At 37.1% G+C, this 15,195-nt stretch overlaps 1 long non-coding RNA gene across 1 annotated transcript; it reads right to left on the reverse strand.

Moving 5' to 3' along the window:
- Nucleotides 1-533: 533 nt before the first annotated feature.
- Nucleotides 534-8,558, reverse strand: LOC129947581 (uncharacterized). The gene is made up of 4 exons (XR_008781733.1): nucleotides 8,437-8,558; nucleotides 927-1,088; nucleotides 780-859; nucleotides 534-708 (listed from the first exon to the last, which is right to left on the reverse strand). It is a non-coding gene; the product is annotated as an uncharacterized LOC129947581 (long non-coding RNA).
- Nucleotides 8,559-15,195: the final 6,637 nt, after the last annotated feature.

Below are 15,195 nucleotides of genomic sequence, written 5' to 3' on the forward strand. Positions count from 1 at the left end.
TTCTAAATGTTACTTAATGTTAAATGTTCTTATTTATTTATTTATTAGTATATTAACTCATTTTATTAAACATCTGTGATAAAATGGTTCAACCATCCCATCTGTGATATTTTTACTTATTTTAATAATTTTACTAAGACTAATAGCTTTTAAAATTGTTCTTTATCTGTGATAAAATGGTTTGACCATTCCATCTGTGATACTTTTAACTAACTTTATTAATCCTACTAACACTGATAGCTTTATTTTTTTTTTCATCTGTGATATTTATATTTTCTTTTTTATTTTAGCTTAAGTAACTTATCTTTTAAAACTTGTAATACTTAATTTACTAATTTTACTAACTTAAATACTATCCGCAATGATTGAAAACTACGATCTGTGATATTTACAAAAGTTACTGATTTTACTAATTTATCTACTATTTATTTATTTATTAACTTATCAACTTATTTATTAATTTATTAATTTTTAAGTTTAACTATAATCTTATCAATCAAAATAAGGTTATAAAAAAGATCACTCACCAACAATTACTCGAATGGTGTAACGTAGAAATTCGTAGTGGTGGCGAATAGAGATGGGGGACATCAATGATAAGTGTTGATTATAAATAAAATGTTATTCGTTTTTCCTTTCACTAACGTTGAGGTAGGTCGGCAACCTACGCTCATTATTGTTAGGGTCATTGACCTTCTCAAGGTGCCACTATTGAAAAATAACCATAGAAAAAAAAAACGAAATGGAAGCCGACTTATCTTTATAACTTTAATACTAACCGCTACTTAATCGTAGTACAATAGTTTGCCCGTCCTAAATCGTGGGTTTTTCCCCACAATTATCCAAAAGCTCCCTTAATCTAGGAAAGGAAAAACAAAAAAAAAATAAGATCCAATAAAACTAATTGTGCTTTTCAAAAAACTCACTCATCTCAGCATCCCTTGTACCTCCCGTTCCTTGCCATCATCCGAATCCCATTCCATTTCCCAGGCATCCAGAATCCTTGTTTTTTGCTTTTAATTGAGAGTATATCTCAATAAACAGCAAATTTTGTTGTGGACGCCTTTTCAGGAACCGCCTCCTCATTCCTAAAATAATAAAATAAAAAAAGAATAGTTAAATAATAAACAAATAAATTTCATACTTTCGCAACTCCTAAAAATATTAATGAATTAAAGTCTGACCAGTTAATTGCATTATTAGAAAAGCATTATTGCCCGAAAAAAATTCATTGGTAGAACAACATTATTTTTTATCAGAATATCAAAATATAACAGACTACAAACGATTATGTGGCAAAGCTTCAATAGGATACTTTGCAATCTACCTTCGAAGCATCGAAGGTAGATTGCAAAAAAAAAAAAAAACTCAACAAATTTGGAAATCAATAAAGTTACCAATTCAAAATTTCGACAACAGAATAAAAACCACAGCCATATTCAAACAGCCAATCTCAACAGCGTTCAAAATCAAGAAATTCTAAATCATTCATCGATTACAAAAGCTTAGGAATCGAAGGATTATGTCTGCGATGTGGTCGGAATAATCACCTAGCAAATGATTGTAAATCAAGTAGAAATCTTCTTAACTTTGAGTATTGCAAAAAACGTGGCCATGTCAAACGAGTATGCATAAATAAAAAAATGTATTAATCAAATCGAATCAAAAAACAAACGCTCTTACAAGTCATCCAACAAATAATGAACAGTACGATTATTCAGACAACATACATCACTTAAATAAAAGAGTTGATATTTATTCCAAATCCGAAATATGTTCAATTGATGGTAGAAAATTCTACACATATGTTTTGATCAATGGGAAGCGTCAAGAATTCAAAGTAGATTCCGGATCGGGATTTAAGTTGCTGCCGGAAAAAGATTTCATCAAACTTAATCTAAACTAAATGCAGAAGTTGGTTTTCGATCGTGTACGGGAGAGATATTCGCTCCAATAGCAAAAGTTGAGCTACAGGTAAAGGTACAATATCAACACAAGACATCGATAGAGGAGATGCATATAGTCCCTTCAAAATATGCACCACCTTTAGGCAGAGTATGGATTCGACATCTGGCCATCAGTTTACAAAATATTGACCAACCCTCACAACATCTGAGTAATGAAATTTTTACCATCGATTCCATTCCTGAATTAATGAACAAATGTGCCAAAATTGTCGAACAGAGAGTGGGATCCATTCCAAACGTAGTTTGCTCATTAAAACTGAAAGAAAAAGCCAAACCAGTTTTTGTAAAAGAACGTGAAGTACCATTCGTACTGCGTGATAAAGTGGAAAAAGAACTTGATGAACTAGAAAAGGATGGAATTATATCAAAAATTAATACAAGTGATTGGGGTTCACCTCTGGTGGTGATTCCAAAATGGTAAGGTGAGGTTATGTGTCGTTTACAAAGTAGGAGTAACTCCTCAACTGGAAACGGCACATTACCCAATCAAGCCAATCGATGAACTTCTAAATAAATTACGAAACTAAATATTTTTGTCGAGTGGACTTATACAAGGCCTATCTCATGCACAAGTTGATGACGAGAGCAAGCAGATTCAAACGATATCAACTCACAGAGGCACGTATAGAATGAATCGACTATCTTTTGGAATTAAAACAGCATCAGCGAATTCAATAGGATACTAGATCAAATACTTCAAGGACTAGAAGGTACTTTATCTTACTTTGATGATATAATAATACATGGGGCAACAATCGGTGAATGCAAAAATCGTTTTGTTAAGTGTTTCGAAAGATTACAAAAGTTCGATTTACACCTTAATAAAGATAAATTTGAATATTTTAAAGAAGAAATCCGATACTTAGGTTACGTTGTACGTAAGAATCAAATTCTAAAATCACCACATAAAATTCAAGCCATTAAAAATATGCCACGACCAAAAACATCAGATGAAGTACGAACATTTTTGGGAATGACAACATACTATTCCAAATTTATTAACATAGGAACACCACTTGCTACATGCAAATACCTTCTCAAACAATATGCTCTAGAATTAACAAATGCTAGATGGTACCACCTGCCTAGCAACCAAGCAAATATGGCCAAGTATAGGCTTAAAACGGTCAAAAGGCTTGATATCCCTGAGAAGACAAAGTATAAGCTCTACAATTTGACTAATAACAGGACACTGCCTCATAGGAAGACATGCTCTGAGGCTAGGGGTCTACACAAATGATTTCTGTTGAAGCTGCATGGACGAGGAGGAAGAGGAAACAGTTCAACACCTCCTATGTACATGTCCAGCACTCTCCATTAAAAGGAATAACTTTCTCGGTAATGGCTGAAACACATACAAGCTTCGGCTTCGTCTGCGTTACGTTAGGCCTGCTTCGAGGTTGCTTTGAATGACATTTCTATTATTTTATCCCTCCAAAGATCAAATATTTTGTTTGTTGACTTTTTTTTACAGCTGATGAGCTGTCAGACAAAGCAAATGTTCAGTTAATTGAACTAGAGCTTCCGTTTGGAGTCACATTACGTTACATTACGTTCTTACGATTGTCAAACGAAACGTGAGGTCGAAGCTTAATTGTGATAGCATGCATGGAATTCCTATGGCTGAACTCGTAAACGTCAGGCGAAGCCGAAGCTGAAGCATGTTTGTGTTTCAGCCATAATCCCTTCTTCGATAATACCAGTGAACTGGCAACGATTAACACAAAATGTCTCTCTAACTTTATTAAAAGTACAAAATGGTTTGTTTAAGTTAATTACTCTCCCATGAGTAACCTCATTAGTGGTATCACAATTGAGCCTTGAGGTCTAGGTGCGTCAATGACATCTGGACAGCCACTCCAACCTAACCTAACCATTCCAAATTTATACCAGATCTTTCAACTATTACCTTTCCATTACGACAATTGCTCCAAAAAAATAATAAATTCAAATGGTTAGAGTCGTGTGAAGCTGAGTTTGTTAAACTTAAGAAAGAAATCATGAGCGACCGAGTATTAACACAGTATGACCCACAGTTACAGACAACGTTAGCATGTGATGCAAGTCCATTTGGGATAGCGGCTGTTTTGTCACATATTGACAAGGGTTCGGAACACCCAATTGATTTTATATACCGATCTTTAACATCAGCGGAACAAAATTAAAGCCAACTTGACAGAGAGGCACTGGCAATAGATTTTGCCATTGACAAATTGTACATGTATTTTTACGGAAGAGAATTCATCTTAATAACATACAATAAAACCTCTAACAAGAATATTTCACCAGCAATCAAAAATTCCAGCCATGACATCAACCAGATTTCTCAGATATGCATCGTTCCTACAAGGATTTAACTACACAATTCAACACAAGAAAGCAGAAGAACATCTTCATGTAGATTGTTTATCAAGAAGCCCAGCTACTGATTCATTTCATCTTAGATGACGAAATCAAAGACTTTCAAGATCAAATTATTATCAATCAAATATCAACTTTATCAATTACAGCTACATCAATAGCGAAAGAAAGCGAAAATGATACAAAACTATAAAACTTAAAGAAGAATTAATTAAAGGAGAAATAGAAAATGCTGATTATTCGTTACAAGATGGAGTTATTTTTAAGGGAAATCGTGTTGTTATTCCAGACTCTCTGCAAGGCGAAGTCCTTAGGGATCTACATCATACTCACATTGGCATTGTAAGAATGAAACAATTAGCCAGGAAATATTGTTACTGGAATGGAATTGATTTAAGCATAGAACAACTTGTAAGAGCTTGCAAAAAATGTGCTGCTGGAAGAAATAGTCCTCCTAAGATCGCTACTCATCACTAGGATGAACCAAATGAAAACTTTGAAAGAGTACATATGGATTACGCCAGCCCATTCCAAGGTTATAACTTTTTCGTCCTCATCGATGCAAAATCAAAATGGCTAGAAATTAAAGTTTCAAAATCAGCACCTACATCGGAAGTAACAATCAGCTTTCTTCAAGACATTGTCGCGACACATGGGCTACCCAAAATCATTGTATCGGACAATGCATTGATTTTTCAAAGCACCTAATTTAAAAAAAAAAACTGTGAAGAAAATGGTATACTACAAAAGTTTATAGCACCAGGGCATCCAGCAACTAACGGATTAGCTGAGCGACATGTTAAAACATTCAAACCAAAATTAAACGCTTTGGCAGAAGAAAAAGGTTAAATGTATGAAAAAGTACGGGAAATATTATATCGTTATCGAGCTACACCTTTATCGAATGGAAAAAGTCCAGCACATCAATACCTTGGCAGGGAGATGAGAATTAAATTAGATGCGATGCGTCCTTCTAAACATGAGAAATTGTCAAATGAAAATACAACACAACTTCGAAATTTAAGCGTGGCAGATAGAGTTCAATTATGATTTTACACAATTGGAAGACCAAGGTGGAAATTCGGAGACTTCAAAAAGAAGTTTGGTCACCTGCACTATGAAATCGAGCTGGACAGTGGATACGTAATAAAACGTCACATCAACCAATTATATAAATCAGGTGTAGATTTTCCAAAAAAGAAAGTTACTTTTCCAGAAGATCAACCGAATAGAAGTGATCCTAGACTAGATGAAAACAAATTCAATTTGATGAAGATCCATTGATACCAAGAAGTATCGATGTGCGAACACAACCAGTTGCAGTACCAATAAACATACCAGCGATTCGCAGAACCGGCAGAACTCGGGGACAGCCAGCTTATCTTCTAGGCTACGAGCTATAATAGCGTGGGAGATTAAAAAAATAATAAATTGGGTGGCGCAGTAGTCCGTTGAGAACTAGGGCCTAGACACTTACAACTCCCAACCATTTCTGTGTGCGAGTAATGTTGTCAGAAATGGAGGGGACCTATGCCGAATCCGAACGGCTAATTTGAGAAAGCACTTTTTCATGACAAGAGCTACTCTTGGAGAATTTGTCAATTCCTCGCAAGAGGCAGTACCTGTGAAAAGACTTTAGATGGCATAGGCAGAGATCGAAACCAAGACATCTGGCATGACAGTTCAATGCACTAACCATCATGCCACGGATACAACGAGCGTGGGAGATTATCATATATAAATTATCATATCATTGAACATGTCTAAATCTGAAGTAAAAACATTTATTATCTGTCTCACTCTATGAATTATATCTCTTGTCTTTTCCTATTCACAATTCATTATTCATTCCACGTTGCAATCGATCAAAGTACAGAAGTATATAATTTTGAGGTTATAGAGTAACTAGTAGCAAGTTGTTTTTTATTTTAATGAAATAAAGATTATAATGAATTTTAATGGTTTCTAAGTCTCCTTATCTTCCACTCAGATTTTTAGACACAACACTTTGTGAATGCGACCAATTCGTTTGGGATTTTAAGAGTAAGTTTTTTTTTAAATTATTTCGATATTTAATATAATTTGATATTATTTTCAGAGCAAAAACATTTATAATAAAGGAATTCAAGTCCATTTCAATGAATAAACGATAAAGTGTGTCAAATTGCAGGTGTAACAACTATCGTATAGTCCGTGTTTTCATTTAGATGCTGCCAATTAAATAGCATAATGCAGGAAGCAACTTCAATCAAAGAATCCGGAAGGCAAAACTTTGCTCGAAACAAGGCCGCTGTTTACAAGTAAGTTTTATTTCATATTTCTCGATCAAAATAACATCAATGTTTTTAATGACAGACGCTGGACATTGTGTGTATATTTTAGTTGAAATAATAAGAATACAATAAGTTCTAAACAATTTGTATGGATTGTGAACTAAAACGTGTATCTTTCTGATCGGCGACATCTGCCCCCATCTTAGTGGTCATAGCTGCCGCAGGCGTTAACGGTGGAGGTGTCACAAATATAAAAGGAGCAACAACACCATCAAGTCAATGGCGCAAGTAGAAGTTTCAACATTCCGTAGTCGATCGCTAACACTCTTCTCCCAGTCCCAGCAGCTGAATGTTGGTGCTGGAACGACTCAACAGCAGTGACAGCAATTGCAGATTATGCAGGCAATCCAGGTTTGTTAATTGATTAATTTACGAGTGATCCAAACAGAAACATTTTAAATAATATAATTCTTTACGGTTTCCAACATCTTCGGCCAATGCACCAAGAAATATAACAGAAGGCAGATATCATTTTGAAGTGCCCTTATGATGTTCCAACAGTGGCTGCGCAAGCCGGCAACCTTGGCTCAGAAATTCATATACCAAATATCCTAAGAAGCCAAGATTTTGTATTCATAGGATCGACTTACGAGCTCTAGTCCAGTAATTCTTCAATTAGATTAGAATCAATAATTGACCAGAAGGCTCATGATGACAGGACTACTTTAAAGCAAGTTTTACGTAAACACATACTTATGAAGCACTAATTGATGTGTTTTTTCAGCAACAAATCAAAACGACATACATGTAGTTCGTAGTGGTAGTAGTAGTAGTAGTTATTATATAAAGTTGTAAATTTGTTTTTCAAATTTGTATGTAGTTGCAGTGCAAATCGAGGAACCAAAAAACCATCAGAAGTCGGTTGTTGATGAATACAACAACCTTCTGGCCAGCCGAAAAAAAGGCCGTTAAGCGAAACAGATCTCAGGTAGACAAAGCCACTGAAAGCACCATCTTCTGGAGCAGCGCAACTGCGTACTTTTAGTGAGATTGTCAGGGATGACTGATTGACTGCACGTAGCAGTTGTGGATGAGCTCTCCACAAACAGCAAAAGTCTGCTGAACGTGTGGAACTCTATGGAGGGCAAGCTCTCTGAGATGGTGTTTTCATACACTATATCAAACAGTGAGGGCCCCTACCCTAGTTTTGACTCTGGCGAGATGCTCAGGGGGTATAGGGTAATTTAGAGTGCGGACAGGTTTTCCTTAGTGAAAGCATTGCTAAGGTTGGCAATGACTGGGAGGGCTTGAATCTCAAGCTTATCTCAGCTTATCTCAGCTAAGGACATCCCTAGACAACCAAAGGCTCGTATTTGGTTGCCGCTCATGAGCATAAAGCCAAGTGGACAGGACCTGATCCGCGGTCTTCAGAGGCAAAATTCGTTGGTCCCCATGCACGATTGGGCTGTAGTTAAAGCAGAAAAACCGCAGAAGACCAGCGCCTCTTACCTTCTGAGGATTAGCGAGGAGAGTCTAGGGGCACTCGAAAAGGCCGAGTACAAACTCAGTTTTGGCATAAGGAATGCCAAAATTAAAATTCTGCAGAGTCGGGTAACAGACACCGACAAAGCTGATGACAACGTCGAGGTTGACGATGTTAAAAGCGGAGTCGAGATCCCCAGCCAGTTGCCGGGCCCCAGCTCTGCAGCTAAAAATAATTAAAAAACGCGCTGAAGGTTGTTGTGGACGCCTTTTCAAGAACCGCCTCCTCAATCCTAAAATAATAAAATAAAAAAAGAATAGTTAAATAATAAACAAATAAATTTCATACTTACCCAAAAGTTGTTGACTCGTTGGATGTTGTTTATGTTGTGATGTAGCTGTCACTTGCCTCATTGTTGGTCTCCATGGAAACTCTCCATAACTCAGTGGAGAGAAATTCCATTGGAAAGCAATGAGTGCGTTCCGGAAGAGATCTGGGTTTGGTGTATTGTCGTTTAAGTTGGTTGAATTGTTAAGTTGCATGTGAATGAAACTTTGTTTTATATCCGTGTTTAGTTTTCAGTACTGACGGTTAATGCATGTCATTGCAGTGGTTAGGTGATTCGTATTCATACGTTTTGTGGTTACTTTGTTATTATGTGTATGGATTTTTTTTAAATGTTTTGGTTTCATGTGGTTCGGTGTTACAGGTCTCTCCGATTTCGACCGTGGAACACACCCTTAGTTCTTGGGACACTGATACCCCTATTCTGTTGGAAGTGTTCTAATACCTACTTGGTTTCCCACTATTTGAGTGTGATGATGTTGGTTGGGGGTATATGTATGGATAGGTGGATCGGATGATGTGTTCCTGTTAGAGATAGAATACATCATCCGAATATTTTTTTTTGCCGGTGTGGGTGGGATGATAATTTCAGCACTCCCTAATTTGGCCATCTACCACACAGTGGATTAAAAAGTGAGTGATAGTGGTAAAATAATATTCAAATATCAAAAAAAGAAACAGCTGGACCACCAGATTGCTGATATAGTTAGTTTTTTTTTATTTAATTTGATTTAAATGCGAATATTAAAATTAATTCGTTATAGATAAGAAAAGATGTTTAAGATAGTGAAAGTGGAATAAGTGGAATTTCAATTGGTGCCAACTATTTGGAATACAACAAAAAAAAAAAACAACCAAGCAAATAACTAGAAAAAGTGGTGAGTCTCTTAAATTATCGAAGTATAGGGATTTACTTAGTGGTATTTTTTTTTAATAGTTTGATTCCCGGCGGCCCGAATTAAATTATGGAGAGCGGGGCCGCCGCCCAAAAAAAAAAAAAACAAAATTTTTGAAATTTAATAAAATTCAAACAAATTTTGAAATTAAATAAAATTCAAAAAAAAATTTGAAATTAAATACAATTCAAACAATTTTTTAAATTAAATAAAATTTAAAAATTTGAAATCAAATAAAAATTAAAAAAAAAAAATCGAAATTGAAGGGAAGAAAAACTAAAACAAATTGAAACTTGAAGACTGGAAAAAAAAAGAAACTAAAGAAGAAAAAAACTGGACTTAAAGGAAATTTTAAAGAAAGTTTGAAATAAATGGGAATTTAGAAGCCAACAAAGTTGAAGGAGAAAAAAAAAGAAATCAATTTATAAGTTAACATATATATCTTTATACCTTCTTTTTGTGTTTGTGATTGTCCTATATTTAAGTTTTTTTTTGAAATTTATCAAATTAATTCGTTTATTATTAATTAATTCCTCGGCGTGGAAGTTATATTTTTTGTTTAATTCTATAATCTTTTTTTTGTATGTTTTTTATTGTGAGGTGCGAAAAGAAACGGTTGGTGTAAATTTCGTGTTCGGTCCCGTACGTTTTTTTTGTGCAGTGTCCTGATAGATACCTCCACAGAGCTCTTTAGAGGTAGAGAATTAGGGCTCCGCTAATCGTATTCGCTTAGTAAAAATAGAAAATACCACAAAGGGTACTTCTACGCAAAGGTAGAAGCAAATAAAGACGCAGGACTACCAACCTGGCTTTTATTTTGTTACCATTTTTTTTTTCTTGTTTTTATGTTACTTTATTGTATTTATAAATCTGATGATGATTACGCTGTCAATTAAATAAAATGAAACTTCCGACCGAAACGCCGGCAATAGAGATACAAAGTTTTTTTTATGTTTCGCCCAAGCGAAACAATGAGAGCTTGAGTTTTTTTGTCAGGGGTGTCAAGGATAACGGAGTAGACGTGGAGTTAAGATGACCTGAACCCGATCATCTACCAACAATATTGGGGGTATCCAAAACTGACCACGGATACCTAAAGGTAGGGTGGGTAATGTCCTCACTGCACTAACATCCGCAGTGCCCTGATGTGCCAATAGTCCGTCCGTATGTGTTTCCTTCCGTTTCCTCATTCCTTGGCCTGATTTATGTTTTTGTCTGCAGGCGAGGTTGAGTTTCTGGGGCAGGATCCCCCCCCCCCCCCGTCCGACGAGCTGACGCCGTGCACCGCAAGCAGGCCGCGTCCCCCGGATCTCAACAATCCCACCTAACCTATTCCTAATCTTCCTATCTCTTTTTCCTACCTCATCCTTATCCTACCCTTCCACTTCACCCACCTCCACACCTCCTCTTGCCTCGCAACAAGGTCATCCAGATTAATCTGAAGCACTCTAAGTGTGCTTAAGATAATCTGAGAGATTTCCTTAGGGAAGAAAACTTCGACATTGGCGTTATCCAAGAACCGTGGATAAACGGCCTCAAGGTGCGAGGCCTCCAAGACAACCAATACGACCTCTTTTATAAAACCGCAGATCAAGACCAAGGTAATCCCAGAACTTGTATTTTAGCTAAGAAACATTTAAAAGGTTTTTTATGTCCAAATTTTAGCACTCCCGATCTGACAGTTGTCATATTTAAAGATAAGAATACACAGGGTTTGCTGTTGGCCTTTTTTTTACTATGCCCATAGTGCTCCATCACCTCCGGAGGAGGTGTGCAAAATCATAAACGAAGCTAAAATCAAAAAGGCAAACCTTCTGATCGGAGGCGACGCAAATGCTCGGCATACTCTTTGAGGAAGTTCTGTGATCAAAACGAATAATATGAGAATTTGTAACAGAGGCAATACTCCCGCTTTCGTCTTTCCGAGCTCGGAAAATTATGATGGATGGGAGGATGCGCTTGATGTTACTTTAGTAAACAACCGTAATTTATTAGTGGAGAAGCGGAGAGTTTCAACTTTGAATTCGTTTTCGGATCACAAGTGGATTCTTTTTCAAATCAATTTCGAGTCGAAAAACCCTATCGCCTTACAGAAATCCCAAAAGAACTGACTGGACGAAATTCAGTCAAATTGCTAATTCTAAACTAATCAACTTACCGAATCTCACTAAATCGATAGGAGACCTTGAATCAAAGGTGAAAACCTTTGAAACTTCTATAAGTAAAGCTTTTAGAGTCTCTTGCCCAGTTAAATAGAGCCGTGAATCCATAGAAGAATCGCTCGTTAAGATCGGTGTAGAAGACTTCATTCGAGAATGGATTACTCCCATGGTCAGTGGTAGGAAGATTCGAGCCACTCTAGGCAATACAATCGCAACAAAACACGTGAGTATGGGAACACCCCAGGGTAATGTCCTTTCGCCTCTTCTATGGCTTCTGGTCCTGGATACAATTCTCGTTAAATTAGAGAGATGTGAAGTGAAGGCGGATGATTTGGTGCTATTAGTGTCAGTAAAGCACACCTCTGTAATTAGTGAAATCACGGAGTCAGCTTTGAAGAAAGTTAGCAGCTGGGCCACGAGTTGTGGACTAGGAGTTAACCAAAGTAAAACTGAACTGTTGCTCTTTACCACCAAATCTAAAGGACCGCCCTTCACGATACCTCGACTCAACGGTCAAATCCTATGATTGTCTTCCAGTACAAAATATTTGGGAGTTATACTCGACCCTAAACTAAACTGGGAACTACATATTGAAGTACGGGTTAAGAAGGCCTGTGTTGCCTTCTACGCCTGCAGCAAAACTTTCGGCAAAAAGTGGGGACTTTAGTCGAAGATGATTGTATGGATGTACACATCCGTAGTACGTCCAATCTTAACATATGGGTCGATTGTGTGGTGGCCTGCTCTTAGCAAAGCCTATAATATTGATAAGCTAAAGAAGGTTCAGAGAACAGCTTGCGTGGGCACCACAGGGGCCATGCGTACTTGCCCAACGGACGCCTTAAACGTTATTTTGGATCTTCTACCAATCGACCTTTTTATTAAATACATAGTTTGCTGCAGCGCTATTAGGCTGAAGGAATCAAACAGCTGGTTGTCAAAACCTTATGAAATGTTTGACTGTTAACAGTCGAATTGTTTGTTCCTGAACACCAATTATTTTTAATAAATATGATTTTAAATCATGAAAATAAAATTTTTATTTTTAAAATCATGAAATGAAAATAAAAATAAACCAGCATAGGTGTTCTTATATGCGTTTCGCCCCAATGTAATGGTTGGGCTCATCAGAAGATGATCATTACACCTTGTCTTGACAGCTACAATTTATCTTCTCTGAAGACTTGTAGCAACCATATAATTCACAGTAGCTCTATGTAGCTCATATTATATGGAATCTCGATTTATTCGAGAAAATATGCGTCAAGACAAGGTGTAATGGTCATCTTCTGATGAGTCCAACCATTACATCGGGGTGAAACGCATATAAGAACACCTATGCTGGTTTATTTTTATTTTTATTTTCATTTCATGATTTTAAAAATAAAAATTTTATTTTCATGATTTAAAATCATATTTATTAAAAAAAAAAAACCTTATGGTCACAGCTACACAACGAAATTGATTCCCTCAGATATTATCTCGGTAGTAACTGACTACTGCACTCCTACTTTGAGCCTTAGTAAGGGCTTTAAGGTTATTTTCCCATCCAGAGAAGATTGGGAGGATGACATCGTGTCGATAGGTTTCGACACAACCAACTTTACTGACGGCTCAAAGATGGAGTGCGGAATTGGTTCTGGGATCTTTTCTGAGTCCCTAAATGTAGCTAAATCCTTTAGGCTTCCTGACTTTGCTTGCGTTTTTCAGGCTGAACTTCTGGCAATAAGGGAGGCATGTAAGATACTTAAACAAAGCCCAAACCAAAACCGAAATGCGGCTATCTTTACAGACAGTCAGGCAGCTCTCAAAGCCATTAACTCGGCCACATCCTCATCTAAATTGGTCCAGCAATGTCGCGATGAGCTTGCGAGCCTGAATATTAACCTCGGTGTCACCCTGATCTGGGTTCCGGGCCATAGTGGTATCGTGGGAATTGAACTGGCTGACGAGCTAACCAGGCAAGGATTGGCCCTTCATAGCTCTCTTGCGGAAATGGTAAACATTCATCTTGGAGCTATGAAGGGTAAAATCTTTTCTATCTACCAAACTGAATCAAACCGAAGGTGGAGCAATTTACCCAATTGCATTATATCTAGGAAGATATGGCCCACCTATAATAAAACCCGTACAAACGATCTTCTGTGCCGGCCAACGCAAGACATAGCCAGGATTGTTGTGGTTTGTACCGGACATTGGCCTATAGGAGTTCATGCGGAGAAGTTTGGTATCTCCTACTACACCTTTTGCCGTAGTTGTAGTGACCAAAGAGAAAGTGAAACGGTAATCCATTTCCTCGACAAATGTCCTGCTTAGGCAAACACTAGAATGAAATACTTTGGTAAAGCATATTCTTTCACGAACTTGATGAGCTATCTGAGACAAAGATTAGAAACCTAATCTTTTTTCTCAATGCGACAAAATGGCTCTAACATAATCGTTATGAAGCTTCTCTATAAATCTGTCCCTTTTTCACAAGTCAAACTAGTTTTTGGTATCAAAACGGCGCACTACAGCGCTAATTGGATCTCAGGATAGGTTGCCTTGAGATCGCCATTTCTACCTACCTACCTATATTAGTTATGAGAAGACTCATGTGTTTTCATTTGACATTATCTAAAATTTTGAAAAAACCTTGATTACAATTTATTTTATTATGGTTTTGAATAGTTCTACATACATATTTTTTTTTAATTCGTTTTTATTAATTTATTCCTAAAACTATCTTAAAGCTATGCAAAAATTCATAAAACTAGCCTAATTAACCATAACTTACAACTAACTTCCTGGTCCCATACGGACACTCTTAGTTAAACTATAACACTTAATACTAATGCCTTGTACCATGACGTCCCGATTCTACAGGAGTGGCCTATCAACGGTTCGTCGTCTGACGTGGTAGATTAGCGGAACTGCCAATCTATCATGTATCAGACCGCATCTATCTTAAAAGAGGAATGCCTCTGATGGAATGAAGCCGCTTAAGCGTGCAATCTCAAAATACTCGTCGTTCGGATAGAACGCCCTGAAATTTGAATTGTTGGTCGAAGACATAGCCTTTGCAATGTGACCTCTAACGAGTTTTATGACGAAATTGTCAATTTTGTTGATTCGAGCCCCATTGTATAGGACTTCGTTGGGATAGTAATGCACGTAAGAATATTCGGCTGTTCAATATAAGCCGGTACAGCGTCGTAAACACTGCCGCTCGAACACCCGAAACTGCTCCATCTGGGAAGGGGCAACGTTGAACCACACAGGACAACTATAAATGATCATCGGCCGTATGAGGGCCATGTAGCTAATTACCTTCACTATGGGGTCAAGTCGACTGCTGTAAAATAGCCGTTTCGTCAGAGCGAAGGCTCTTCTGGCCCTGGTCAGAGCATCATTTATATGATTGTCGAAATATAAATACTGATCTAACCACTACTCCTTTGCTCGCTAATCGCTGCCGTGAAGGTCAACGATGACCATCTTGCGCCAGTTCTTGCACGGAGACAACTGAGTCCGGCACAGAATTGTCTCCGACTTCTGGACATTTATTTTCAGTTTCCAGTCGTCGCAATATCGCTGAATTTTGTCGAAATCACGCTGCCATAGAATTCTAATAACTTTATTATAATAATTTTCAATAATTCAAACTTCTGCTGTTATACTCCGCCCGCTCACCTCACCATCATCCAAATAAAAGATATGATCAAATGT

Source organism: Eupeodes corollae, chromosome 2 (genome assembly GCF_945859685.1).
Source record: "Eupeodes corollae chromosome 2, idEupCoro1.1, whole genome shotgun sequence".
NCBI lineage: Eukaryota > Metazoa > Arthropoda > Insecta > Diptera > Syrphidae > Eupeodes > Eupeodes corollae.